Source organism: Cricetulus griseus, chromosome X (genome assembly GCF_003668045.3).
Source record: "Cricetulus griseus strain 17A/GY chromosome X, alternate assembly CriGri-PICRH-1.0, whole genome shotgun sequence".
NCBI lineage: Eukaryota > Metazoa > Chordata > Mammalia > Rodentia > Cricetidae > Cricetulus > Cricetulus griseus.
The window spans coordinates 127,136,306-127,163,822 of NC_048604.1; the positions used below are offsets into that span (position 1 = coordinate 127,136,306).

The following is a 27,517-nucleotide window of genomic DNA, read 5'->3' on the forward strand; positions in this document are numbered from 1 at the left end:
TGGGGACAAGAGATGTCCAGTTGGGGCTCCATCTTCTGCATTTGGAGACTTCATCAGGGTCACCTTCATACATTTTAGCAAGTTTCCACTGCACTAAGTTTCCATACTGCCCCTCAATTGTCCCTCAAGTCTAGCTGTTGTAGTAAGATTGTTTTTCTTTTGGGGATCCTCCACCCAGCTCTACAAGTAAATCACACATGGAGGCTAATTCTTAGTTATGAGTGCCTGGCCTTATCTTAGCTTGTTTCTTGAAAGTTTTCCTTTGCTTAAATTACAACTTCTAACTTTTGCCCCTGGGCTTTTTCTCTTGTCTTAATTTTGTAAATCTTACTCTTACTCTGTGGATGACTGTGTAGCTGGATGAGAGTTTAGCTGACCCCTGACATCCTCCTCTCCTTGTTTAATGCTGCTCACTCGTTTTCCTTGGTTCTCCTTCTATTTAAAATCTCTGTCTGTCAGCCCCACCTCTCCTTGATCCTGCCTGGCTATTGGCCATACATCTCTTTATTAGACTATCGGGTATTTTAAATAGGCACATTAACACAGCTTCATAGAGTTAAACAAATACAGTGTAAACAAAAGTCACACACCTGAATATAATATTCTAACACAAGCTGCATCTTTCCACATTCCCTCCATCAAATCCATCACCTCTCCTCCCTCACATGATCTTCCCATTCACACATACACACACATTCTAGTCCATCATTAAAATCTCTCAGGGACATCCATGCAAAGCCCACAGACACTTCCTATATACCTGGCTTCTTTGAGGTCACAGATTTTAGATTGTTTATTATTTATTTAATGGCTAATATTCACATATAAGTAAATAAAATACCATATTATCATTTTGAATCTGGCAAACTCTCTCAGGATGCCACTTTTTCTGTTCCATTAATTTGTCTGCATACACACACACACACACACACACACACACACACACACACCACATCATGCAACCCAATCCCACTCATTTCCCATTCCTCAATGTCCTCCCCTCACTTCTGCAGAAACCCACAAAAGAAAAACCCCCCAATGCATTCAAGGGTATTTCCTACTTTCTCTTCTAATAAGTTCAGTGTAGCTGAGTTTATGTTGAGGTCTTTGATCCATTTGGACTTAAGTTTTGTGCATGGCGATAGACATGGATCTGTCTGCAGTCTTCTACAAGCCAGCATCCAGATATGCCAGCACCATTTGTTGAAGAAACTTTCTTTATTCCATTGTATAGCTTTGGCTTCTTTGTAAAAAATCAGACATTCATATGTGTGTAGGTTAATATCAGGGTTTTCAACTCGATTCAATTCGTCTACCTGTCTATTTTTGTGTCAACACCAACCTGTTTTGAGGAATATTGCTCTATAATAGAGCCTGAAATCAGGGATGGTGGTGCCTCCAGAAGGTCTTTTATTGTACAGGGTTGTTTTGGCTATCCCGGGCAAGATTGCCATTTTTACTGTGTTGATCCTACCTATCCAAGAACATGGGAGATCCCTCCATTTTCTGGTATCTAAAGAAGAAATTAAAGAAATTTCTTTCTTTAAAGACTCCAAATTCTTATGATAAAGGTCTTCCACTTTTTTCGTTAGCGTTGCCCCAAGGTATTTTATGTACAGGAGACTGCTTCCTGAATATAATACCAGTAGCACAGACACTGAGATCCACAATTAACAAATGGGACCACCAGAAACTGAGAAGCTTCTGTAAGGCGAAGGACACAGTCAACAAGACTAAACGACAGCCCACCACAGATTGGGAAAAGATATTCACCTACCCCACATCCAACAGAGGGCTAATCTCCAAAATTTACAAAGAACTCAAGAAGCTAGTCTTCAAAACAGTAAATAATCCAATTAAAGAGTGTGGTACAGAACTAAATAGACAGTTCTCAGTAGAGGAATATAAAATGGCTGAAAAACATATAAGTAAGTTTTCAACATCCTTAGCCATGAGGAAAACGCAAATCAAAACATCTCTGAGATACCATCTTCCACCTGTCAGAATGGCTGAAATCAAAAACACCAATGACAGTTTATGCTGGAGAGGTTGTGGACAAAGGGGAACACTACTCCACTGCTGGTGAGAGTGCCTACTCCTACAGCCATTTTGGAAATCTGTATGGCGATTGCTCAGGAAAATGGGAATCAGTCTACCACAAGAGCCAGCAATTCCACTCTTAGGCATATACTCAAAAGAACATTCCTACAACAAGGACATCTGTTCACCTATGATCATAGCAGCATTATTTGTAATAGCCACAACCTGTAAACCACCTAGATGGCCCTCAACTGAAGAATGGATAGAGAAAAATTTGTTACATTAACACAATGGAGTACTACTCAGCGGGAAAAAAAGGCAAAGGAATCTTGAAATTCGAAGGCAAATGGATGGAACTAGAAGAAACCATTCTGAGCGAGGTAACCCAGTCAGAAAGGATTGGCATTGTATGTACTCACTCATATGTGGATTTTAGACATAGAGTGAAGGATGGCCAGCCTGCAACCCAGGCTGCTGGAGAGGCTGGTAAATGAGGAGGATCCTAAGAGAGACATACATGGTTCCCTGTAGAAGGGGAAAGGGACAAGATCTCCTGAGAAAATTGGGAGCATGGGAGGAGGTGAGAGAAGCTACCAGAATGAGAAGGGGAAAAGAGGAGGGGTGAGGTGGACATGAGGGAACAGAAAGGTTGTATCGGAGGAAGAATAGAATAAAAGAAGAAAGGAGATGCTATAATAGAGGGAGACATTATAGGTTTAAAGAGAAATCAAGCACTAGGGAAATGTCTGTAGAGCTACAAAGATGACACTAACTGACAATCTAAGCAACAGAGGAAAGGCTTCCTTAAATAACCTCTCCTGATAATGAGATTGATGACTAATTCATATGCCATCGTATAGCCTTAATCCAGAAGCAGGTGGAAGTAGAAGCAGACACCCACAGCTAGACCCTGAACTAAACTGAAATCTAGATGCAAAGAAGGACTGATGAGCAAAGGGGTCCATACCAGGCTGGTGAAACCCACAGAAACAGCTGACGTGAAGAAAGGAAAACTCTTGGTCCCCAGACTGATAGCTGGGAAACCATCATGCAAAGGATCCAGCCCTGTTGAACGCGGGTGTCAGTGAGGAGACCTTGGAAATCTTTGGGGCCTCTTGTAGTGGATCAGTACTTATCACTACAATAGGAATGGACTATAGTAGCCCATCCCACATGGAGGGATACTCCCTGAGCCTACGCCATATCCCAAAGAATATGACAGATTTGAAGACCCCTTTGGAAGGCCTCAGCCTCCCAGGGGATCAGAAAGGGTATAGGATGGGGAGGGCATTAGTTGGGGGGCCAGGGGAGGAGGTGAGAGGGGAGGCAGAGGGACCTGGGATTGATATGTAAAATAATTTTCTTTCTAAGAAAAAAAATCCCCCAAGATTAATTCAAATAAAACAAAAGCAAAACCACCTCACACCTCTGTCTTTCAGGTCCCAGCAACACCACTTCATTCATTCTAGTGTCTTTGGGAGCTACAGTTTTTCAAGCAGTATACCCTTGTCCAATCAACCCAACATACAAATGTTCTTTGAAATGAGTCATTCGTCTGGTTCAAGGCCTCTGGCCTCTGGTACTCCATCATCACTGGACCCTCACCAAAAACTCCGCTCAGGCATCCTGCTGTTGCCCCACTCATGGATATGCTGCTGCTATACTTAGGTAGTACCAGTATCTTCATGAACTACAGCAAGTCATAGATGGGGTAGATGTTGGTGTGGGCCAACCTGAGCCCCAGATTGTGGGTCTGCATGGTAGCTGAGTTGGTCAATCTGGGAAACTTGGACTTCCACCCTTAGGCAAGAGATAGAGCCTGCTCTCCTAAGCCTATGCCATGGGGCCAGCTCTCCCATGAGCTTGGTGAGGTATGGGGTCAACTCTCCAGAGTGAGGGGACCAGTTCTCCTACTGAAGTGTCAAGTGAGGGATAGGGCCAGATATCACAGGTCTAGTGAAGGGCAGGGCTATTCACCATGGCCCTCGAATTTTAACTCCCATTGTGTCTATGGCCCCTCATGGTTACACTGGCCATGGACATCAACAAAGACCCACTGCAGTGGGATAACAGATAGAGAGAGCAGCTCATAGTGGATATCACCATGGCCATGTGTCAGTGAAGATCACCCAGATCAGTATGGCCTCAGAAGTAGTAGGACCCTTGGATTATATAGTCACAGGTAGCTCACTAGACCCCGTGCATCCACACAGTACTTGGTGGGTACTGGAGACATGGACATGGACTCAGCTCCAGGTTGTGGTAAGGCCAGGGTCCCAGATATGGCCCTTAGCAGCAATCTGATCTTGGACAGCACCATGGCCCCAAAAGTCAGCATAGGCCACCCAGATCAGCATGGATCTGGTGGTGTCATTGCCCTTGGACACCATCGTGGTCATTGCTTGCATCCTAGAACCCAGGCATCTGTGTGGCCTCTGGCGGCAAGGTGGGCAAAGGACATCAACACAGACATGGTCCTCAGTAGTAACCTGGGCTTGGATGTTACCATGGTCCCAGGTGACAGTGTAGGCCACTCAGATCAGCATGGCCCTAGGGGCAGCCTGGCCCTTGGGCACCAACAAGGCCCAGGTTGTCCCCAAGCCTTTGGCATCATCACAGTCTTTTTTTTGGTGGAGGGGGGGTTAAAAAGCTGTCCTGGAACTAGCTTTTTTTACATTGTAATGTGAATTATTTTTTATATTTTTATTTTACTTTTATTTTTATTACAAAAAAGATTGTATTACATGACAATCCCAGTTCCCTTCTCCCTCCCTTCCTCCCCTACCACCCCCCTAGATAATACCCTACCTATCACATATCCTTTCTTCTAATCTACACCTGACTCAACCTTTCTGCTCTCAAGTTAGTTTTGATGTGCACTTCTCTGGTGGCTAAGAATGTTGAACATTTCTTTAAGCATATTTATGCCTCTATTGAGAATTCTGTTTAGACTCCTTGTTGTGATTGGATTATTTGGTTTTACGAAATCTAGTTTCTTCAGCTCTTTATATATTTTGAATATTAGCCCTCTATCAGATGTATAGTTGGAAAAAAAAAACCTTTTCCCTTTCAGTAGCCTGCTGCTTTGTTCTAATGATAGTGGCCTTTACCTTACAGAAGAGTAAGTTTCATGAGTTCCCTTTAATTATTGTTGCTCTTAATGCCTGTATCAATGTTGTACTGTTTGGAAAGTGTTCTCCTGTGCCAATTACTTCAAGATTCTTCCCCACTTTCACTTCTATCAGGTTCAGTGTATCTGTGTTCATGTTGAGGTTTTTGATCCATTTGCAATTGAATGTTGTGTAGCATGATAATTATGGATCTATTTGCATTCCTCTACAGGCAGTCATCCAGTTTTATCAATACCAATTGTGGAAGATGCTGTCTTTCATCCCATTTATTATATTTCTGGCCTCTTTATCAAAAATCAGACGTCCATAGGTGTGTGGCTTTATATCTTCAATTTAATTCTGTAGATTGAAATATCTGTGTGCATGCCAGTTCCATGCTGATTTTACTATGATAGCTCTGTAATACAACTTTAAATCAGGAATGGTGATACTTCGGGAAACTCTTTTATTTTTCAAGATTATTTGAGCTATCCTCAATTTTGTTTGAATCTGAATATTGTTTTTGGTAGCATGACCATTTTAACTATGCTAACCCACCAATCTGTGAGCATGGATTTATTTCCATCTCCTGATATATTATTGAGTTATTTCTTTGAAGACATGAAGCTTTTTTCATCATACATGTCTTTCACTTGATTGGTTAGAGTTACACCCAAAATATTTTATACTATTTGAGGTTATTGTGAATAGTACTGTTTCCCTAATTTCTTTCTCAGTTCATGTGCCTTATGTATATAGGTAGGCTACTTATTGTTTGAGATAATCTTGCATCCTGCCACTTCCCTGAAACTATTTATCAGCTGTAAAAGTTCTCTGGTAGATTTTTTGAGTCACGTATTAAAACACTCACATCATCTCTAAATAATTAAACTTTAACTTGGCACTATCCAATTTGTATTCCCTTGATCTCCTTCAGCTTTCTAACTATTCTGACTAAAACCACATTCAATAGGTATGGAGAGTAGAAAGCATAGTCTTGTTCCTGAGTTTAGGGTATTTAAAGTTTCTCTCTATTTAAGCTGATGTTAGCCATAGTCTTGCTGTAAATTGCCTTTCTTATGTTATGTACGTGGTATTCCTAATCTCACTAGGACTTTTGTCATGAAGGGTTGTTGGATTTTGTCAAAGGCATTTTCTTCATCTAGTGAAATGATCATGCGTGGATTTTTTTTCACTTTGCTTCTATTTTGGATAACATTTATTGATTTTTGTACACTGAAGCATCCCTGCATCTCTGGGATGAAGCCTGCATGATCATGGTATATGATATTTATGATGTGTTCTTGCATTTGTTTTGTAAGCTTTTTTTGTTTTTGTATGTATGTCCATAGGAGAAATTAGTCTCTCATTCTCTTTCTTTGTGGGATCTTTATGTGGTTTGGGTATCAGCGTAACCAGGGCCACATAAAATGAATTAGGCATTGTTCTTCCTGTTCCTATTTTGTGTAATAATATGGAGATTGTTGGTGTTAATTCTTTTTGAATGTCTGTTAGAATTTTTGATTGAACCATCTGTCCCTGGAATTTTTGCTGTGTTTTGTGATGTTTATGGGTGGCAGACTTTTTTTTCACTATGTGTAATAGGTCTGTGTAAATTGCTTATCTGATCTTGATTTAACTTTGGGAAGTGATATTACTGAGGAAATTATCCATTTAATTTAGATTTTCCAATTTGGTGGAGTAGAGGTTTTTAACATGCATTATTATAAATCTCTAGATTTCCTCAGTGTCTGTTGTTATGTCCCTCCTTTCATTTCTGATTTTGTTAATTTGGATATTCTCTCTGTGTCCTTTAATTAATTTGGATAACTTTGTCTACATTATTGACCTTCTCAAAGTTCCAATTCTTTTCATTTATTCTTTGTATTGCGTTCTTTTTTTTTTAATTTTATTTTATTTTATTAGTTCTAGATAGGGAACAAGCTTATTTCAAGTCCCTTCTCCCTCTCCCTCCCCTCACCCCCAAACTTTCTCCCCCACCCCCAGCCCATCCCCCCAACCCCATCCACCCACTACTCCCCAGGCAGGGTAGGGCCCTCAACGGGAGCTCAGCAAAGTCCACCAAGTCTTCCTATGCTGATCCTGGGCCCTTCCCCATGTGTCCAGGGCCAGAGTGTAACCCTTCATATGGGATGGGCTCTCAAAGTCCCTTTTTGCACCAGGGAAAAATACTAATCCACTACCAGAGGCTCCCTGGAGTGCAGAGGCCTCCTTATTGACATCTATGTTCTGGGGTCTGGATCAGTCTTGTACAGGCCTCCTGGACAGCATCTGGGGTCGATGTGCTCTCCCTTGTTCAGGCCAACAGTTCCTGTGGGTTTCTCCATCCTAGTACAGACCCCTTCGTTCTTCATTCCTCCCTCTCTTCAACTAAATTCCCGATTTCGGCTCATTGTATATCTGTGGATGTCTGTCTCTGTTTCCATCAGCCACTGGGTGAGGGCTCTAGGATGGCATAAAGAGAAGTCATCAATCTCATTTTAGGGGGAGGGTTTTTAGGTTATCCTCTCCACCATTGCCTGGATTGTCAGATCGTGTCATCCTTGTAGGTCTCTGGAGATCTCCCTGGTTCCTGATCCCTTCTCGGGCCTACAGTGGCTCCCTCTGATATCGTATCTCTCATCTTGCTCTCTTTCCTCTATTCTTCCCCCAACTCAATGTTTCTGCCCCTCCATTTCCTCTCCTCTTCTCCTCTTCTCTTGCTCTTATTGTAGCAGCTCCTTCCCCCCCCACCCTCATGCCCCCAATTAGTTCGGGAGTTCATGCCATTTCCATTCCTGGGGACCATTTAACCCTTAGAGTCCTTCATGTTTCCTAGTTTCTTTGGTGAAGAGCATTATATACTGGTAGTCTTTTGTTCTATGTCTAAAATTCATATATCAGTGAGTACATACCTTGCTTGTCTTTTTGTGACTGGGTTACCTCACTCAGGATGGTTTCCTCTAGTTCCATCCATTTGCCTGCGAATTTCAAGATTCCATTGCTTTTTTCTGCTGAGTAGTACTCCATTGTATAAATGTACCACATTTTCTCAATCCATTCTTCAATAGAGGGGCATCTAGGTTGTTTCCAGGTTCTGGCTATTACAAACAATGCTGCTATGAACATGGTTGAACATATGTCCTTGTTGTAAGTACATGCCCTATTTGGGTATATACCCAAGAGAGGAATGGCTGGATCTTGAGGTAGACTGATTCCCATTTTTCTGAGCAACCGCCATACTGATTTCCAGAGTGGTCTTACAAGATCGCACTCCCACCAGCAATGGAGGAGTGTTCCTTTTTCTCCACATCCTCTCCAGCATAGATTGTCATTGGTGTTTTTTATTTTAGCCATTCTGACAGGCGTGAGATGGTATCTCAGAGTTGTTTTGAGTTGCATTTCTCTGATGGCCAATGATTTTGAGCACTTTTTTAAGTGTCTTTCAGCCATTTCAGATTCCTCTGTTGAGAATTCCCTATTTAGTTCTGCACCCCACTTTTTAATTTCGTTGTTTGGTGTTTTGGTGGCTAGCTTCTTGAGCTCCTTATATATTTTGGAAATCAGTCCTCTGTCAGATGTGGGATCGGTGAAGATCTTTTCCCATTCTGTGGGTGGTCGTTTTATCCTACTGACTGTTTCCTTTGCCTTGCAGAAGCTTCTCAGTTTCAGTAGGTCCCATTTATTAATTGCAGACCTCAATGTCTGTGCTTCTGGCGTAATGTTCAGGAAGTGGTCTCCTGTGCCAATTTGTTCAAGGGTTGTTCCCACTTTCTCTTCTAGAAGATTCAGTGTGGTTGGATTTATGCTGAGATCTTTGATCCATTTGCACTTAAGTTTTGTGCATGGTGACAGGTATGGATCTATCTGTAATTTTCTGCATGTCCGCATCCAATTGTGCCAGCACCATTTGTTGAAGATGCTGTCTTTTTTCCATTGTATAGATTTAGCACCTTTGTCAAAAATAAGGTATCCATAGGTGCGTGGGTCGATATCAGGGTTTTCAATTCGATTCCATTGGTCTATCAGTCTATTTTTGTGCCAATACCAAGCTGTTTTCAGAACTATGGCTCTATAGTAGAGCTTGAAGTCGGGGATGGTGATGCCTCCAGAAGATCCTTTATTGTAAAGAGTTGTTTTGGCTATCCTGGGCTTTTTATTTTTCCATATAAAGTTGAGTATTGTTCTTTCAATGTCTGTGAAAAACTGTGTTGGGATTTTGATGGGGATTGCATTGAATCTGTAGATTGCTTTTGGCAGGATTGCCATTTTTACTATGTTAATTCTACCTATCCATGAGCATGGGAGATCTTTCCATTTTCTGGTATCTTCTTTAATTTCTTTCTTTAAGGTCTCAAAGTTCTTATTGTACAGGTCTTTCACTTTTTTGGTTAGTGTTACCCCCAGGTATTTTATGTTGCTTGTGGATATTGTGAAAGGTGATGTTTCCCTGATTTCTTTCTCATTGGATTTATCATCTGTGTATAGTAGGGCTACTGATTTTTTTGAGTTAATTTTGTATCCTGCTACCTTGCTGAAGGTGTTTATCAGCCGTAGGAGTTCCCTGGTAGAGTTTTTCGGGTCACTAATGTAGACTATCATGTCGTCTGCAAATAGTGAAAGTTTTACTTCATCCTTTCCAATTTGTATCCCTTTGATCCCCTTTTCTTGTCTTATTGCTATAGCCAGAACTTCAAGTACAATATTGAAGAGATATGGAGAGAGTGGACAGCCTTGTCTTGTTCCTGATTTTAGAGGAAACGCTTTGAGTTTCTCTCCATTTACTTTGATGTTGGCTATTGGTTTGGTATATATTGCCTTGATCATGTTTAGATATGTTCCTGTTATTCCTGTTCTCTCCAAGATCTTTATCATGAAGGGATGTTGGATTTTGTCAAAGGCTTTTTCAGCATCTAGTGAGATGATCATGTGGTTTTTCTTTTTAAGTTTGTTTATATAGTGGATTACATTGATGGATTTTCGTATGTTGAACCATCCTTGCATCCCTGGGATAAAGCCTACTTGATCATGGTGGATGATTTTTCTGATATGTTCTTGTATTCGGTTGGCCAATATTTTGTTGAGTATTTTAGCATCGATGTTCATGAGGGATATCGGTCTGTAGTTCTCTTTCTTAGTCATATCTTTGTGAGGCTTGGGTATCAAAGTGATTGTAGCCTCATAGAAAGAGTTTGGCAATATCCCATCTGCTTCTATTGTGTGGAACAGTTTGAGGAGTACTGGAATTAGCTCTTGTTTGAATTTCTGGTAGAATTCTGCAGTGAAGCCATCTGGCCCTGGGCTTTTTTTGGTTGGGAGGCTTTTGATTACTGCTTCTATCTCATTAGGGGTTATAGTTCGATTTAAACTGTTTATCTGATCTTGATTTAATTTTGGTAAGTGATATTTATCCAGAAAGTTGTCCATTTCCTTTAGGTTTTCCAATTTTGTGGAATACAGGTTTTCAAAGTATGACCTAAAGATTCTCTGGATTTCCTCAGTGTCCGTTGTTATGTCTCCCTTTTCATTTCTGATTTTGTTAATTAGCATGCTCTCTCTCTGCCTTTTGGTTAGTTTGGCTAGAGGCTTGTCTATCTTGTTGATCTTCTCAAAGAACCAACTCTTTGTTTCATTGATTCTTTGTACTGTTTTCCTAGTTTCTACTTTGTTGATTTCGGCTCTCAGGTTGATTATTTCCTGGCGTCTACTCCTCCTTGGTGAGTTTGCTTCCTCTTGCTCTAAAGCTTTCAGTTGTTCTGTCAATTCTCTAATGTGACTTTCCTCCAGTTTCTTCATGTGAGCACTTAGTGCTATGAACTTCCCTCTTAGCACTGCTTTCAGGGTGTCCCATAAGTTCGGGTATGTTGTGTCTACATTCTCATTAAATTCTAGAAAGTCTTTGATTTCTTTTTTTATTTCTTCCTCAACCAAGGAATGGTGCAATTGGGAGTTATTCATTTTCCACGTAAATGTAGGTTTTCTGCAATTCGTATTGCTGTTGAATTCTAGCTTTAATGCATGGTGGTCTGATAAGATACAGGGGGTTATTTCAATACTTTTGTACCTGTGGAGGTTTGCTTTGCTGCCAACTATGTGGTCAATTTTTGAGAAGGTTCCATGTGGCGCTGAGAAGAAGGTATATTCTTTTGTGTTTGGATGGAATGTTCTATAGATATCTGTTAAACCCAGTTGTGTCATAACTTCTTTCAGATCCTTTGTTTCTTTGTTAAGTTTCTGTCTAGTAGTTCTGTCCAGTGGTATAAGGGGGGTGTTGAAGTCTCCTACTATAAGTGTGTGTGGTTTTATGTGTGGTTTGAGCTTTAGTAATGTTTCTTTTACAAAAGTGGATGCTTTTGTATTAGGGGCATAGATGTTCAGGATTGAGACTTCGTCTTGATGGACTTTTCCTGTGATGAGTATGAAATGCCCTTCTTTATCTCTTTTGATTGCTTTCAGTTTAAAGTCTAATTTGTTAGATATTAGTATTGCTACCCCAGCTTGTTTCTTGAGCCCATTTGATTGGAAAATCTTTTCCCATCCTTTTACTCTGAGGTATCGCCTGTCTTTGAATTTGAGGTGTGTTTCTTGTAAACAGCAGAAGGATGGATTCTGTCTTCGTATCCATTCTGTTAGCCTGTATCTTTTTATGGGTAAGTTAAGACCATTGACATTCAGGGATATTAACGTCCATTGTTCATTGGTTCTTCTTAGTTTTGGATTTATTGTTGGTGGTATCATTGCGTGTGGATTTTGCCCTTCTGTTTCTTTTTGTGTTTGGTGAAATTCGATTAACTACTGACAGTGTTTTTGTGAGTGTAGTTATGTTCGTTGGGTTGGAGTTTTCCTTCCAGAGCCTTCTGTAGTGCTGGATTTGTTGATATGTATTGTTTAAATCTGTTTTTGTCGTGGAATATCTTGTTTTCTCCATCTATAGTGATTGAAAGTTTTGCTGGGTACAGTAGTCTGGGTTGACATCCATGCTCCCTTAGTGCTTGTAGGGTATCTATCCAAGACCTTCTGGCTTTCAGAGTTTCCATTGAGAAGTCGGGTGTGATTCTGATTGGTTTGCCTTTATATGTTACTTGGCCTTTTTCCTTTGCTGCTCTTAATATTTTCTCTTTATTCTGTAGATTTGGTGTTTTGATTATTATGTGTCGGGGGACTTCTTTTTGTGGTCCAGTCTGTTTGGTGTCCTGTAAGCTTCTTGTACTTTCATAGGCATATCCTTCTGTAGGTTGGGGAAGTTTTCTTCTATGATTTTGTTGAATATGTTTTCTGTACCTTTGAGCAGTATTTCTTCACCTTCTTCTACACCTATTATTCTTAGGTTTGGCCTTTTTACGGTGTCCCATATTTCCTGGATATTTTGTGTTAGGGTTTTGTTGGACTTGAGGTTCTCTTTGGTGGATGAATGTATATCCTCTAGCGAGTCTTCAGTGGCTGAGATTCTCTCTTCCATCTCTTGAATCCTGTTGGATACACTTACATCTTTAGTTCCTGATCGTTTATCCAACCTTTCCATTTCCAACATGGTCTCATTCTGTGTTTTCTTTATTGTGTGTATTTCAGCTTTCATGTTTTGAACTATTTCAAGAGCTTCCTTCACTTGCTTGGATGTTTTTTCTTGGCTTTCTTTGGATTCTTTAAGAGATTTATTTATTTCTTGAATTTTTTGGTTTGTCTTTTCCTCCAATTCATTTAATTTTTTGTTTGTTTTCTCTTCTATTTCTTTAAGGGATTTTCTTGTTTCCTCTTTAAAGGTCTCTATCAACTTGCTGAGATAATTTTTGAGGTCCATCTCATCTTCATGCTCTGTGTTGGGCTTTTCAGCTCTTGCTGGAGTGGAGTCCCTAGGTTCTGGTGGTGTCATGTTGGTCTTTGTGTTGTTGAGTGAAATCTTATTCTGTCTTCTCCCCATATCCTTTTAGTGGGTGCGGGTGGGTTCTCTCTATCTCCTCTTGTGGCCCAGTGGTGTGTGGGGGCTAGGAATTCGATGTCCACAACTCTAGATGATCTCGACGCTCCTGGTGGTCTCCTCGCTAGTTCCTAGTTTCTTGGTCGTTCGGCGGAATGGAAGAGTGGGGTGCTACCAGATTTGGGGCACAGGGAGCTCCTCCCTGCCTGGGCTTGTCTGGCCCAAGCCGGCAGGCTCAGGAGGGGGTGGTGGGATGGGGGTGGTGGGGTGTTCTGGCCTGGAGTCGGGAGCGGGCAGGAGCTCACTCACCTAGTTCCAGGTCAGTCTGCGGCGGCGGAATGTAAGAATGGGGTGCTAGCAGATTGGTGGGGCAGGGGGCTCCTCCCTCTCTGGGCGTGTCTGGCCCAAGCCGGCAGGCTCAGGCGGGGGTGGTGGGATGGGGGTGGTGGGGTGTTCTGGTCTGGGGTCGGGAGCGGGCAGGAGCTCACTCACCTAGTTCCAGGTCAGTCTTCGGCGGCGGAATGTAAGAATGGAGTGCTAGCAGATTGGTGGGGCAGAGGGCTCCTCCCTCTCTGGGCGTGTCTGGCCCAAGCCGGCAGGCTCAGGAGGGGGTGGTGGGATGGGGGTGGTGGGGTGTTCTGGTCTGGGGTCGGGAGCGGGCAGGAGCTCACTCACCTAGTTCCAGGTCAGTCTGCGGCGGCGGAATGTAAGAATGGGGTGCTAGCAGATTGGTGGGGCAGAGGGCTCCTCCCTCTCTGGGCGTGTCTGGCCCAAGCCGGCAGGCTCAGGAGGGGGTGGTGGGATGGGGGTGGTGGGGTGTTCTGGTCTGGGGTCGGGAGCGGGCAGGAGCTCACTCACCTAGTTCCAGGTCAGTCTTCGGCGGCGGAATCTGTATTGCGTTCTTTATCTACATTTTTGTGATTTCAGCAGTCAGTTTGATTATTTATTACCATCTACTTATTTGGAGGAAGATTTCTTCTATTTGTTCTAGAGGTTTCAGGTGTGCTTTTTTGTTGTTAGCTTGAAATCTTCCCAGGTTTTTGTTTTGTTCTTGTTTTAGTTTTTTATGTAGACAATTAGTGCTGTGAACTTGCCCCTCCCCGTGACTTTCTTTGTGTTCAAAAGTTTGAGTATGTTGTGCACTTATTATCATTCAGTTCTAGAAAGTACTTATTGTTTTACTTCATATTTGTCTTGACCCATTTTTTTCATTAAGTTCAGAGTTACTCAGTTTTGATATGTTTCTAATCTTTCTTCTTGTTTCTGTTGTTCTAAAAACCCAGCTTTAATCCATAGTGGTCTGATATGATACAGGGTGTTATTTCACTTTTCCTATATCGGTTGGTACTTGTTTTAGAGTGTTCCATATGGTGGTGAGAATAAAGTATATTTTGTGTCTTAGCGTGATATATTCTGCAAATATCTTTTAAGGTCATTTTTTTCTGTCTGTTAGCTCCATTATTTTTCTGTTTAGTTTCTGTTTGAATGACTTGTTTATTGGTCAGAGTGGAGTATTGAAGTCTCCTCACTATCAGTGAGTGAGGGGAAGTATGTGATTTAAGCTGTAGAAGTGTTTCTTTCACAAACTTGGGTGTCCTTTAATTAAGGGCACAGATTTTAAGATTTGAAAAGTCATGTTAGTAATTTTTACCTTGACTAAGCATGTAATGTTCTTCCCTATCTCTTCTGATTTGTTTTGTTTTGAAATCTATTTTGTTAAATGTTAAAAATGGCTACACAAAATTTACCTATTAGGATCATTTGTTTGGAATATCTTTTCCCATACTTTTGCCCCAATGAGTTGTCTATCCAGCATGTTGAGCTGTATTTCTTTGATGCTACAGACACTGTTTTGCATCCATTCTGTTAGTATTTGTCTTTTTGTGGGGTAATTGAGTCCACTGGCATTTAGAAATATCCATGACTCATAATTCTTGCTTCCTGTTGTTTTGTTGTTGGTTGTGGTGGTGATTGTTTTTGTTGTTGTTGCTGGTGATGTGTGAATGCATACTACCTTTCTTTTTGTCTTGTGGTTCTCAGATTATTTATTCCATGTATTTTCATGGTTGTGTTCTACCTTCTTTCGTTGTAGTTTTCCTCCCAACACCTTCATTTCTGCTAGATTTCCAAATAAATATCATTAATTTTGACTTCATCATGAAATATCTTATTTCCTGTATCTGTGATGATTTAAAGTTTGCTGTCTGTAGTCAAGGCTGGCATCTGTATTGTCTTACACTCTACAACATTTGTGTCCAGGATTTTCTGGCTTATAGAATGTCCATTGAGAAACCCATTGATTAATTCTAACATGTCTGCCTTTGTGTATTATTTCATTTTACCCCTTGCTCTTAATATTCTTTCCTTACTCTTTACATCTTTTCTCTTCATCACTATGTGGTGAGGGGATGTTCTTTTTGGACCAATCTATTTATTGTTTGTGTAGGTTTGGAAGAAAAAGGCCTCCAAAGCATATAGCAGTTTTAGGACTTGTGGCTTTGTTAGAGTAGATGTGGACATGTGGAGAAAATGTGCCACCATGGGTATAAGCTTTGAAGATTCTATGCTTAAGCTACACCCAGTGAGATGGTTCAATTCTTGTTGACTGTGGATGAAGAAACAGAATGTTCACACACCTCTCCAGCACCATGTCTGCCTGTATGACACCATGTCCCACCATGACAATCATGGACTAAATCTCTGAAACTTTAAGCCACACCAACTAAATATTTTTCTTTATGAGTCGCCAAGCTCATGTGGTCTCTGTACTGCAACAGAAACCCTGACTAAGACAGTGTTCTTGTATGTTTTTGTACCTTTACAGACATCATTTTCTTTGATCAGGAAACCATTATAATTTTTTTTTCAAAATATTTTCTAGGCCTTTGAGTTGGTCTTATTTTCCTTCTACTCGTCTTATTATTATCCTGGGTTTGGTCTTTACCTTGACTCCCAATTCCTTGATGTTTCAGGTCAGGAATTTTTTAGATGTAACATATGCTTTCACCTATGTATTCATTTCTTCCATTTTATTTTCAACATCTGATATTCTTTCTTTCATTTCTTGTACTCTGCTGGTGACGCTTCCGTCTGTAGTTTCTCTGTGAATTCCTTAATTTGTTTTTTTCTTTATTAATTCTCTTTTCATTTTCAGCTCTTCAACATTTTCATTTGTTTCTTTCCATGGTTTCTGGTGTTTTCCAAGCTATATTTATAGGGTAAGTTTATTTCTTCAACCTGTTTCTTTGTATTATCTTGGGTTCCTTATGGGATTTATTTATTACTTGAGGACCTCTGTCATCTTTATTTGGGTTGTTTTAAGGTCTTTTACTTGTTCCTTGCCTATGTTGGAATATTCATGGCCTGCTGTTGACTTGGATTTTGTGGATACATTGTGCCCAGGCTATTATTGATTGTGTTTTTATGCTGGTGTGTAGACATCTGGGACTGGGAATGTTATATGCCTGGGTACTGATTTCTGGTTTTGTCCTTGTTGGGTATGTGTTTTGTTCATTAGTTTCTGTTTTCTATGTATTTTCAGGTAGTATGTTGGCCTAGTGTTGCCTGGTAGGAAAGCAGGGCTTAAGTGGAATAAGAGAATCAAGAAGGGGGGAAGGAGGCTAGCAATCTGCAAGATTTGTTGCCAGGAGATAAAGCTGGGATTGTGTCACGCCCAGCCAAGCAGGATGTGTGGGAAGGTGGCCATCAGCCAGGTAGAGTTAGGGCTGCAGCTGGGGCTCTCCTGACCACAGACATGGGCATATGCTATACAAGAGGATAAGTAGATGTGAAGAGCCTGAAACTTAATTGGGTGTAAGTCCCTAAATTAGTAATAGAAGGCACAAGATGCCAATTATTATGCTATCTACATTCAGGGTCTCTGCAGGTCCCCATTTTCTTTAATATAATTAGAGGGCCAACGGTTGGGATATCCTTGAGGGGACGGTGACTGTTTTATGTCAGGGGGAATCATGGGTTAGAGAGTGTGGACAACCCTACTTGCCATTAGGGATGACATTGCATGATGGCCATTCCTGTCTTAGGGGCTTGTCTCAAACAAGGACTCTCAGCGCACCCTCTATTGCCCATCATTGGCTACCCAGCCCTGCTCACCAAATAAGGAATGAACTCAGTGATCTTGCAGATGACTTGGTCATATGACTTATGATTAGAGTTCATCACAGCTGTCTCTCATTTCAGCCAAATCAAGGTAATGATAGTGCACCTGTACAGGCTGCGTTTTGATAGCATCTTTCTGATTCTCAATGAAGGGCATCAATTTATTAAAAAGAAAAGGTCTGAGCAATAGAAGAATTAATAGGCCAACCAAGAGGTCTAACAGGGAAAGAAGATAGGGCAGCAATCCACTCCAGGCACTCCAAATAGGTTGGTCCAACAGTTCTCTATGGCGGTTTTCAAGGTCTTCTTAATGTTTTATTATTCGATCTCGAACAATGCCTTATTTGTTACCCTAAAAGCAGTATTTCTCCTGTAAAGTCAAGCACATGCCTCCCTTGACTGAAGTAACTAAGCCTAGATCTCTCCCATTTTGTAGGACTACCTCTGCTAGAGTCAAACTGATCTTGTAGATACTGGATGGATCTATAAATAGTCTTTTCATCAGCAGCATTTTGCTGTAACAGTTGAGAATAGGTCTTTAAGGCTACTCCCATGCTAGTGGAGCCAGTGGCTAGAGCTCCCTGCCACACCAAGACCTACCAATAGGGGAATGAATGGAACAGCCCTCTTACATCTGGGGATGAGACACTCCATGCTAGATATAGGGACAGGCTTGTCCCCAGGTAAAATCTCTATATCTGGGAGGATGGTGGCCAGGGCACATAGCCCTGTCCAATTGGCTGGCAGCATGGAGTATGCTAACTTATTTCTACAAATAATAATCTGTCCTGGAAGCAGAAATTTTGAGTCAGGTGTAGATTAGAAGAAAAGACATATGACAGATAGGATTTTAGTTGGGGGGTGGTAGAGGAGGAAGGGAGGGAGAAGGGAACTGGGATCGACATGTAATTCAATCTTGTTTGTAATTCAAATATATAAAAAATAAAAGAAACAGAAAAAAAAAGAATCTGTCCTGGTCTGGCACAGAGAGCTGTGGACACATTAATCACTGAGAAAGATGAGGTAAAGGAAACTTGGCCTACAACTATACCAAAACAATGGTTCTTAAAATATTTATAGAAGCACAAAGAATAACTAAATCCTGTAGGTTGAATTCTAAAAGGAATGCTGAGCTGACCATTACTTCTCAGCAGGGAACCATTGATGGGTATCAAAGAGTCATTGAACATGGGGACTGCTCAAGGCCACTGACTACCTAAAGCTAAGCACAGCCAGCAATCTTCTGCCAAACTGGGGTTGGTGACGTTTAAAGCATAGTGAGTGGCAGCTATTATCTCTGATGTATAGGGACCAGTCCACTCCGCTAGATTTGGGAAGAAATAAGGGATGATAAGCTATGTGAGGAATTAGGGGGTCAGTCATAAATTGGATTTTCTCCTGGATCATGGTTTCTCTAACCTGGTCTGTGGGCTCACAATCAGAGACAAGGATGGGAGCTATTTTATTCCAACATGCCGGTTTTCCTGGGGTGGCATGGCAGGAGGTTGTGGCATATTTGTAATTGCCAAAAACCTGGGGTGTAATAGACCAATCATCTCCAAGGGTGTCAATGTAAGTGATTTCGGGTACGGCAGTAAAGTAAGTATGACTATTATGTGTGCATTCCTAGAATGTGCTGTATCACATGGCATTCATCAGGCTTACAAAATTGCATTCCGAAGGGAAGGGCCCTGGTTGTCCATTGACCCTAGGGACGATTTTAGGTTTGGTAATGCAACTCACATTTTCATTAAAGCCTGTGCCAGTATTATAAACCCACAGATAGGCTGACTTATTTCCACATTCCACAGTCCTTAGAGAGATGTGACTTGAAGTCAGGGCATGTAGGGTTAGTGTACTTTCCTATGGGTGTCCATACAGGGATGCTAGCAACTTGTCTGGATTGATTGGTCCTTGATCAAACCTTGCCTATGAGTGAGACCCCAACAGCAGGATGGTTCCGAGTGTGATGTGAATCTTTATTTCTGTAAAACAGAAAGGAAAAAATTCTCAGAAGGGGCAATTACCTCTGGAATGACTTAAGTTATTATTTATTTATTTATTTAACTAATCTTTCAGGAAGCCACCTGGGAGATTTCACTTCTTTATAGTATATGCATACTGATCTTCGTACCCACATTAGAACTGGATCAGGCCCATGCCAAGTGTTGTATAAGGCGTGTTTCCAAATTACAGTGCTTAATTAATTGTGCCAGTCATAGAAAATTATTTCTTTAACATTCCTGAGATGATAATTACCTTACTTTCTTTTCCCTCTCTGCCCTTCAAGCCCTCCTATACAATTCTTCCTACTCCTTTTTTAAATTCGTGCAATAATTATACTCAATCTGTATAATGTTGCCTGTGTCTATGCTTTCAAGACTGACCATTTCATATGACATAACGAGTTGTTGTACTCTACACTGGGGAAAATCATTTCTCCCATGCTCAGGATTCTTCACTTGCCTGTAGTTCTTTGTGTAGTTTTGAGGCCTTGAGGGGATTTCCTCATCTACTTTAGCATGTCTGCTGTTGTTCATTTTCAGCTCATGTTTAATCTGTCATGTTGGTGTGAATTTATGATTGTAGCTTCTGACATTTCTACAACACCCAACTATACAGGAAACTCCTAGTTCTTCTGGTGATTCCAATCCCTCTTCTACAATGATCCCTGATCCACAGGTTTTTTAAGACACATCTACTAGGGTTTGCAGAGTCTACACACCCAGAAATGAGCTCACAGTGGACTATAAATGGATTTAGGGCAGTCATAGAAAAGCCAGAATTCCTCAGTGTATTAGTCAGGTTTCTCTAGAATAACACAAATTTTAGTGAGTGTGTGTGTGTGTGTGTCTGTGTGTGTGTGTGTGTGTGTGTGTGTGTGTGTGTGTGTGTGTGTGTGTGTGTGTGTCTGTGTCTGTGGGTATGTGGGACTGTGATGTATTATTTATTATAAGACCAACAGTCTGTGGCCAAGCTAATACAACAAAATCATATTGATGAAGTAACACAGTCACAGAAAGATAAATGCCACATGATTTCTCTCATAGAAATTTCCTAACTAAAACTCTTCAGATGTGAGTACATATCCCGAGAAAAGGAGAAAGATACTATTTCTGTGGTGGGAAAGAAACAGAGATGCAAATACCAGGGAACAGATCATCTGACTGGGGAAATGTCAAAAGGGGGTGCTCTATTTAGTGAAGTGGCAAGAGAGAAATACAGAAGGAGGAAGGAAGGTAAAACAACAGTATGGTTTTCTGAAAAAGTCATAAGAAAACATACTATTAATCCAACGCTATAGAAAACACACACACACACACACACACACACACACACACACACACACACACACACACACACACACACACACATGTCTGCCTATAAACACACATATACTGTTTAAATGAAATTTCCCCATCAGGGCTGACCTTCCTCATTCTAAGGGCCAAAGAACACACAGTGAAACCCACAACACCAAGGATGAGAAGGCCCATTTGTGTTCAATTTCAGGGTTTTATAAAAACACACAAAACATACAAGATATTGCCAATGCCCTTGGCTGTCTCCTAGAGGTGGGAGGTGAGTCTCGTTTACTGAAGACACCAGGCATTTCAGAAATAGGTCCAGTAGGTCCTTGCACTGGAACTGAATTGCAACCCTCTTCCCTGGGGGCTACATATCAGGGTATCAGAAGGCACGAAAGAAGAGAAGTACCCATCAATCCTCCCAGCTATTACACCTATGAATCACAACAAAGGCTAATTGGACTTAAGACATGCACAACCTGAGGGAAACAAGCTTGGTATTGGAACCCTAGGCAACTATCAAGACGAATGAAGTCATAGATCTTGGAGAACCTCTACATGCCACTTTATTAAACCAGATAAGCCCTGACAACAAACTCTCTGGACACCTTTCTTTTGGAGAAAGATGGGTAATAGGTTTAACAGGAGAATCATGAGGAGAAAAGAAATAAAATCCACAAGTACCCAATTATAGCAAGCTGTATTTGAGGATGTACACATGGCTGGCCATCTGACTGTCTCACCAAAGTGATGGTTTGAGATAGCAGCCCCTGCTGACCTCTTGAAGTTCCTTTTATAGCAGAGATAAGGTGTTCCCAGGGGTGACAGACTTGTCTGCTTTCATTATTAGAAAGATACAATGAAAGGGAAGGAACAAGAGTAAAGACATACATCATGTGCATGGGGATTAAAGCTTAGTGTAGATTGAAAAACATGTTTGAAGTTCCCATCGCATCTAAGAAACAGGAATGTGTTCTGAATAACAAATAGAACCCTTAACATGAAAGGACTTACCACAGGACAAACAAGAAACTATTCATTAACTACCAACAGAAACCATAACCTACACAGGACAAACAGAAATTTATTCTTAACAGCTTATGTACAAACAGATCCCTTATCCTGCAAGGTATATTTCCCTGCTTTGGTCACCCATTAACTTGAAAGGTATATTTTTCTTGTTTGGTACCCCAATTAATTGCAAAGTATATTTTCTTTTTTGGGTGTCCCATTAACTTCCAAGGTATTTTTTTCCTGCTTGGGTCTCCCATTAATTGCAAAGCATATTGTTCCTGTTTCAGTCTAATAATAGTTGTGCACAGTGGATGCACAGTGGATGTGTGTGTGTGTGTGTGTGTGTGTGTGTGTGTGTGTGTGTGTGTGTGTGCGCGCGCGCTCGCGCGCGTGCGGGTGCGCGTGCGTGCGTGTTTCCAAATACAGAGGAAATTCTGTAAATTAAAGACAGCACTGTTTTCAATAAAGAAAACATAAATGTCAGGACAGTGCACTTCAATTCTGAAAAGGATTGATAGAATGTGATTCCCAAGGTATGTTTGACAACACTATAGCAACATGCTTTAGGTAATTTCATGCTCAGTGGAATACTGACATCCACTGTAGCTTTCATATAATGAGTAAAATACTATGTGAGACATTGTAAAAGAGTAAGTGAGCTATGGACAGAGTTCCAGTAAGGGAAAGGACAATTCTCACAGTGGATCAGGTGCACATTATGACTAAGCCAAGAAACAACATATTACCCTGGGAACAGAGGGTTTGACACGGAGATTGGAAAGCTCTAACATACAGGTGATGACTCAGTAAGAGCAAAGCTTATGGAGTGCTCCACAAATGGTGAGAACAATGCCTGCCAAGTGTCACAGGAGCAGAAAAAGTGTTCTCAGAGTGCTTGCAATAGGGTGTGAACAACGCTAACACATTTTGCACACTGTAAGAATCAAGTCCCAAAATACATGTGGCATACAATAGAAACACTGATGCTAGAATCTTCACTGTTGGAAATTGTTTTTCATTTGAGGTACACCTGTGGTGGTTGTTGTTCAGGGTTCCAGAGATATGCCCATGGTGCCCAATGTCCACCATCTCCTTATCTTCGTGGGGTTCATTCACCAATCTGGGGCCGAGAAAAAGCAAGAAAACAAGTGTCATTGAGTCCCCACTGCTCTGTCATGATCACTTCCTCCTGCCCCATAAAGTCTGCACACTTGCCTACTATCCAAGTTCAAAGCCCCTGCATCCACAATGGAATCCTCTTCTGGCACACAGTGACTACCACCCCTGGCATAGAAGGAGAGAATCATATGGTCTACACATGGAAACCTGACCTGGATGTTGAGAAACCCCAATATATGGGTAGACGAGGTTGCCCCATATCAGAAAAAGGTTAGAGAATGCATGAGAGATTTCCCTCAGCTTCAATGTTGCACCTCAAAGGATTTGAATGGGCAATTGATGTAGGGAAACAAAGAATCAGATGAGATCCCAGTTTCAAAAGAGAAAGCCACATTTTGACGTCAGTATTATAAGAGAATCCCACACTATGGGGGGTAGGGGTGCGTCAATGGGTGACTTACATGTTTACTCATTTTCCTCTTCAGGTTCGTCCATCTCCTCACAGGTTGGGAAATGCTTACTTTCTGGCACCCCATGAATCTTGATAACCTCATGCCTCCTATTGGGTCCTGATGTGGAGAAGATTTGTCCCATTAGCACTGGGTCAGATGGGAAATTTACTGCAATGTTTTGTCAGGATGAGAGAGAACTGGTCATTCAAGTCTGCCCTGGGGACTTGTTCATGGTCTGGTTTGCACATCTTCTGGCTCAGAGAGAGTGAGAAATTGGATACACACCAGATCTGAATAAGAGCCAGTTCTTGTTTCATCTTGTGGCCTCTGATCTTCCTTCACAAGAGAAATTCCCCATCTGCCTTACTTTGTTCAGTGGGTATGTGATGTCAAGTACTGGGTAGAGTCAGAAATATTTCTAGGTTGTCTGGTGGGCTGAAATAACAAGCAATATTCACACACTGAGGCCTTGTAGACATATATTATAATTTGAAGGTACTTCTGAACTCTGATTCTTCAATCCCACAGTATAAATCTAGGTTCTGGGATTCACTTTTGAAAAGACTCACCAAATTTCATATGGAATTATAGAGAACAAATTGTACCTAGATTGTGAATTCCTGTTCTCACATATCAGGTTTTAAGTAAATTGGTCACCCAAGTGCACCCAAGGGTAGAGCAGGACCTATGGCACATACCCACACCACACGCTAGAACAGAGACAGGAAAGCCAGAAGTGCTGTGTCCCCACACATTCTTCTCACCTGATGCCTTCTTACTGTGCCTTTCACAGACAGGTGGCATGCCATGGAGGAACAGGTTCTTCTGAGATTGACCTGAGCCACAGGTTCCTGGCAGACTTTTGGGCTTATCTTATCCTGCTGGCTTCTTCTGTGACCTTAAATTGTGGAGAGTATGTGTAATCAGGGTTGGCAGCATCTCTGTAGTGCTTTAGTGACATACTGTTTCCCTATTTATTACATTTTCACACAGCATCTGCATGACATCATGACATCATGCTTACTTAAAAGAGGAGGAACCTGCACACTTAAAGGGAAGAAGAATGACCTAAACAAATCAGGTTTGCAGGAATATAATACTTGTCTGTCTCATCTCCCCAGAATGACCTTCTTGTAAGCAGAAAGTGGGTGCATGTAATTGGGAGTGTGAGATAAAGATGGTACAGGGAAGAAAGAAGTTAAGGAATCCAAAGGGTCTGTGAAGATAGAGATTCTGTGAAATCAAAAGCTACTGGGCAGCTGCTTGGAGAGAAAATGTAACAGTGAATGGAGAGTTAGAAGGATTGATGGACCAGGATATTGTGAGGAAGTAAATGGAAGGAAAGGAGAAGAAATAATAGATAACAGATAGTGATCTAGGGATAAAACAAGGAGGAGACAGCTGGCCTAATCTTCTGCAGCACACTGCATGTGTGTGGAGGCCTGAATGGGAATAGCTTCCACAGGATAATATTTTGTTGGGTTGTGGGGTGGCTTGAAACAACATGGCTTCCAGGGGGTGTGGCACTATTAGGAGGTGTGGTTTTGCTAGAGTAGGTGTGAACTTGTTGGAGAAACTCTGTTACTGTGGGACTGGGATTCAAGGTCTCCTATGCTCAAGCTATACTCAGTGTGGCACACAGTTGCTTCTGCTGCCTGCGGATCAAGATATGGAACTCTCTGCACCTTCCCCAGCACCATGTCTGCCTGCATGCCACCATGCCTCCTGCCATGACAATAATGAACTAAATCTCTGAACTGTAAGCTAGCCCAAATTAGGTGTTTTCATTCATAAGTGTCGCTATGGTTGCTTTGTCTCTTTATAACTTTAGATATCCTATAAGATGGGTTCCCAGTTTGTGAATAGTTTAGGAAGAATGGAAGCTGTGGCCTCATTGGAGATGCTATTTCACTATGAGGGGTCTTGGAGGTTGTAAAGCAGATGTAAGCATTCAGATACTGCTCCAGGTCTATAGCCATACTACCCTGAATGCACCCAATCTCATCAGATACTGCTCCAGGCCCAATCCTAACTGCTTCATACATGCTTGCACCATGATCATTCAATAATCTTCTGAACATGTAAATAAAATCCCAATAAAATGTTTTCTGTTATAAGTCACTGTAGGCACGGTGTCTCTTCACAGCAATAGAATGATAACTAAGAAATTGTCCTATTAGCAAAGGTGACACCTGCACCAATTCTGATTCCATTATAGAACTCATTGTTCACAAATCCTGAGATAACTTTTTGCCAGCTTCCTCATCCTTGGAGTATAGAATCCTTGCACACCCAGAAGAAAGACAGCAGTTTCTGGGCTTCTAAATGTTCTTTAGTTTCTCTGTTTATTGTTTGTTTGTGTTTTTGAGATATCTTATCCCTGTGTACTTGGAAAGGTCTTGGTTTCAAGATCCCAGAGACACCAGATTATTTTCATGCCTTAACATGCACAGATGGTGATATTGTTTAAATAGTTCGATAATAAAACATTTGAATATTCTCTCTCAGGATATATTCTTTGCATTTGAACCACAACTATGTCCTCCCTCACCACCAACTCACAGATCCCTTAACCCAGTACAACACAGTGGTATCTACAACTGTGTAAGCTCCCATTTCACAAGAAATCTGGTGACTCTAAAGGTTCCTCTGGTCCCAGACTTTGGGTCAAGCAGTTCTCAGGTACAGACAATATCCTGAAGAGATCACAGTTGGTGGGTCCAAATTTAAAGCCACATAATTTCCCAGATAGTTAAGTGGCCCTTTCATGGAGCAGAGGCCAGATGGTGCTTCCTTCTCAGAGAGTGAATATCAGATTGGGAGCATCATCAGGCTTTGGGGGAAAAGTCGTGAGTGGGATATTACCTGGACTCAGACACCATGAAGACATGACTGAATTATAGTCCTTTAGGCAATGGATTACATATCAAGTGAAACTGACTCTGATACACATAGACATAGTTTAGCACTTGCATGTAAAAACCTCTTCATGATTATGAATCTGATAAGAATATGATGCTTCTGCTTTCAAGAGTTTAGGGGAAACTTTGTCAAAGCCATCCTCTTAAGTATCCAAGAGGTTAATCTTTATAAGCTATTCTTCAATATGAGGAAGTAGTGTGGTATGCAACACTGTCCATGGCACTGGAGGCTTAGTTGAGGATTTAAACACACCAATGCAAGCACTGTCCCACTAGACAATGCCCAGGTTCTGCAAGTAGTTTGCCAACTGAAGAAGTATAAGCTGTCAGAAACATGGATGGATATCAATGTGTGGTGGATGCTAGGTCAGGCATTTTGATGAAGACAGCAGGAAGGCACAAGAGATGGCTTCAGTAATAGAATACCTACTCATCCTGAAAGAACCCTTATGTTCTGTTCTGTGTACTGTCTACAGGTAATTAAAAGAAGTAAACAAGGAGGAAGGAAGTGATAAGTAGAGAGAATAGATGAGGAAGAAATACAGAGAAAATAGAAGAAACCAAAGATGCAGATAGTTGGGGACTACGGGCATTTCAGACTGTCCATCCTCACCATCATTGGCTCAAATGGAGGGGGAAAGGAGGTGCAGTACTGTGGAAGTGAGAGTTACTCACCCCCAGGCCTTTTCCGTCTGTCATGACACAATTCCCTTCAGAGTGTTCATCTACAGAAGGGTGACAAGTCAGAAGAATTTACTATTTAGTACATATTTCCAGTTTCCTGGCTCCTGTAGCTTTAGTGAATGATGGGGTGGAGAGAGTCAGTCTACTCTTGGAGAGGAAGCAGCTGTAGCATGGCCTTTCCTTCTCTTTTCTAATCACTGAGACACCATGCACAGTGCCACTTCAGACATCTCCCTCGGATTGTTTATGAAATTTGGGCTAAGCCTCATCACTGCCTCCCTCCCATTTTAGTGCATTACCTTTTCTTTTCCCCAAAGCATTAAACAGATTTCATGTAAATTTGAACCATTGGCACTTGTATATGTGCAATTATGACAACCTCCTTGCACACATGAAATGGGTAAATCTTCAGTGTGTTCAATGTGTGATGAAGGGTTGGTCGTTTAGCCCAAGGCTGCTGGGTCTGACCAGTGTAATTAATACTTTTCCTGTAGTGCCAAGAGCTCTGTGTGTGTTCCAGGAGGAGTTTGAGCTTAGGTTTAGAACTTGCAGGAGTTTGTGAGATTTGACCAGATTTCCTATTGAATCACAGACTTGGGGGACAGAGTTTGTATATTCCCACTCTCTTGGAGGTTTCCTGTGACAACAGCAGAGAAAGCAATCTCATCTTGTCTGCTGTCTTGTCAAACACCCAGAGATCTGGAGCCTTGAACTTTTCACCTTTGCAACATATATATTGTTCATTCACTGACAAGTAAATGAGCAGCCCACATTTTTTTTTTTTGTGTGTGTGTGTGTGTGTGTGTGTGTATGTGTATGTGTGTCTGTGTGTGTT

The 27,517-nt window shown here is 41.4% G+C and overlaps 1 protein-coding gene across 6 annotated transcripts in view; it reads right to left on the bottom strand.

Moving 5' to 3' along the window:
- Positions 1 to 17,324: 17,324 nt before the first annotated feature.
- Positions 17,325 to 27,517, bottom strand: part of LOC100767016 (protein SSXA1) — a 76,228-nt gene continuing 66,035 nt past the window's right edge. For 3 of the 6 annotated variants that reach the window (XR_003488287.2, XR_003488285.2, XR_003488288.2), the window contains 5 exons: positions 26,674 to 26,723; positions 23,842 to 23,975; positions 23,363 to 23,512; positions 23,087 to 23,194; positions 21,036 to 22,626 (listed from right to left, as the gene is read on the bottom strand). The gene's annotated coding sequence lies outside the window, so the exon portion shown is untranslated. Of the gene's footprint in view, positions 19,170 to 21,035; positions 22,627 to 23,086; positions 23,195 to 23,362; positions 23,513 to 23,841; positions 23,976 to 26,673; positions 26,724 to 27,517 lie in introns of those variants that run through there. The other 3 variants (XR_004771438.1, XR_003488289.2, XR_003488286.2) reach the window with 3 other exon arrangements.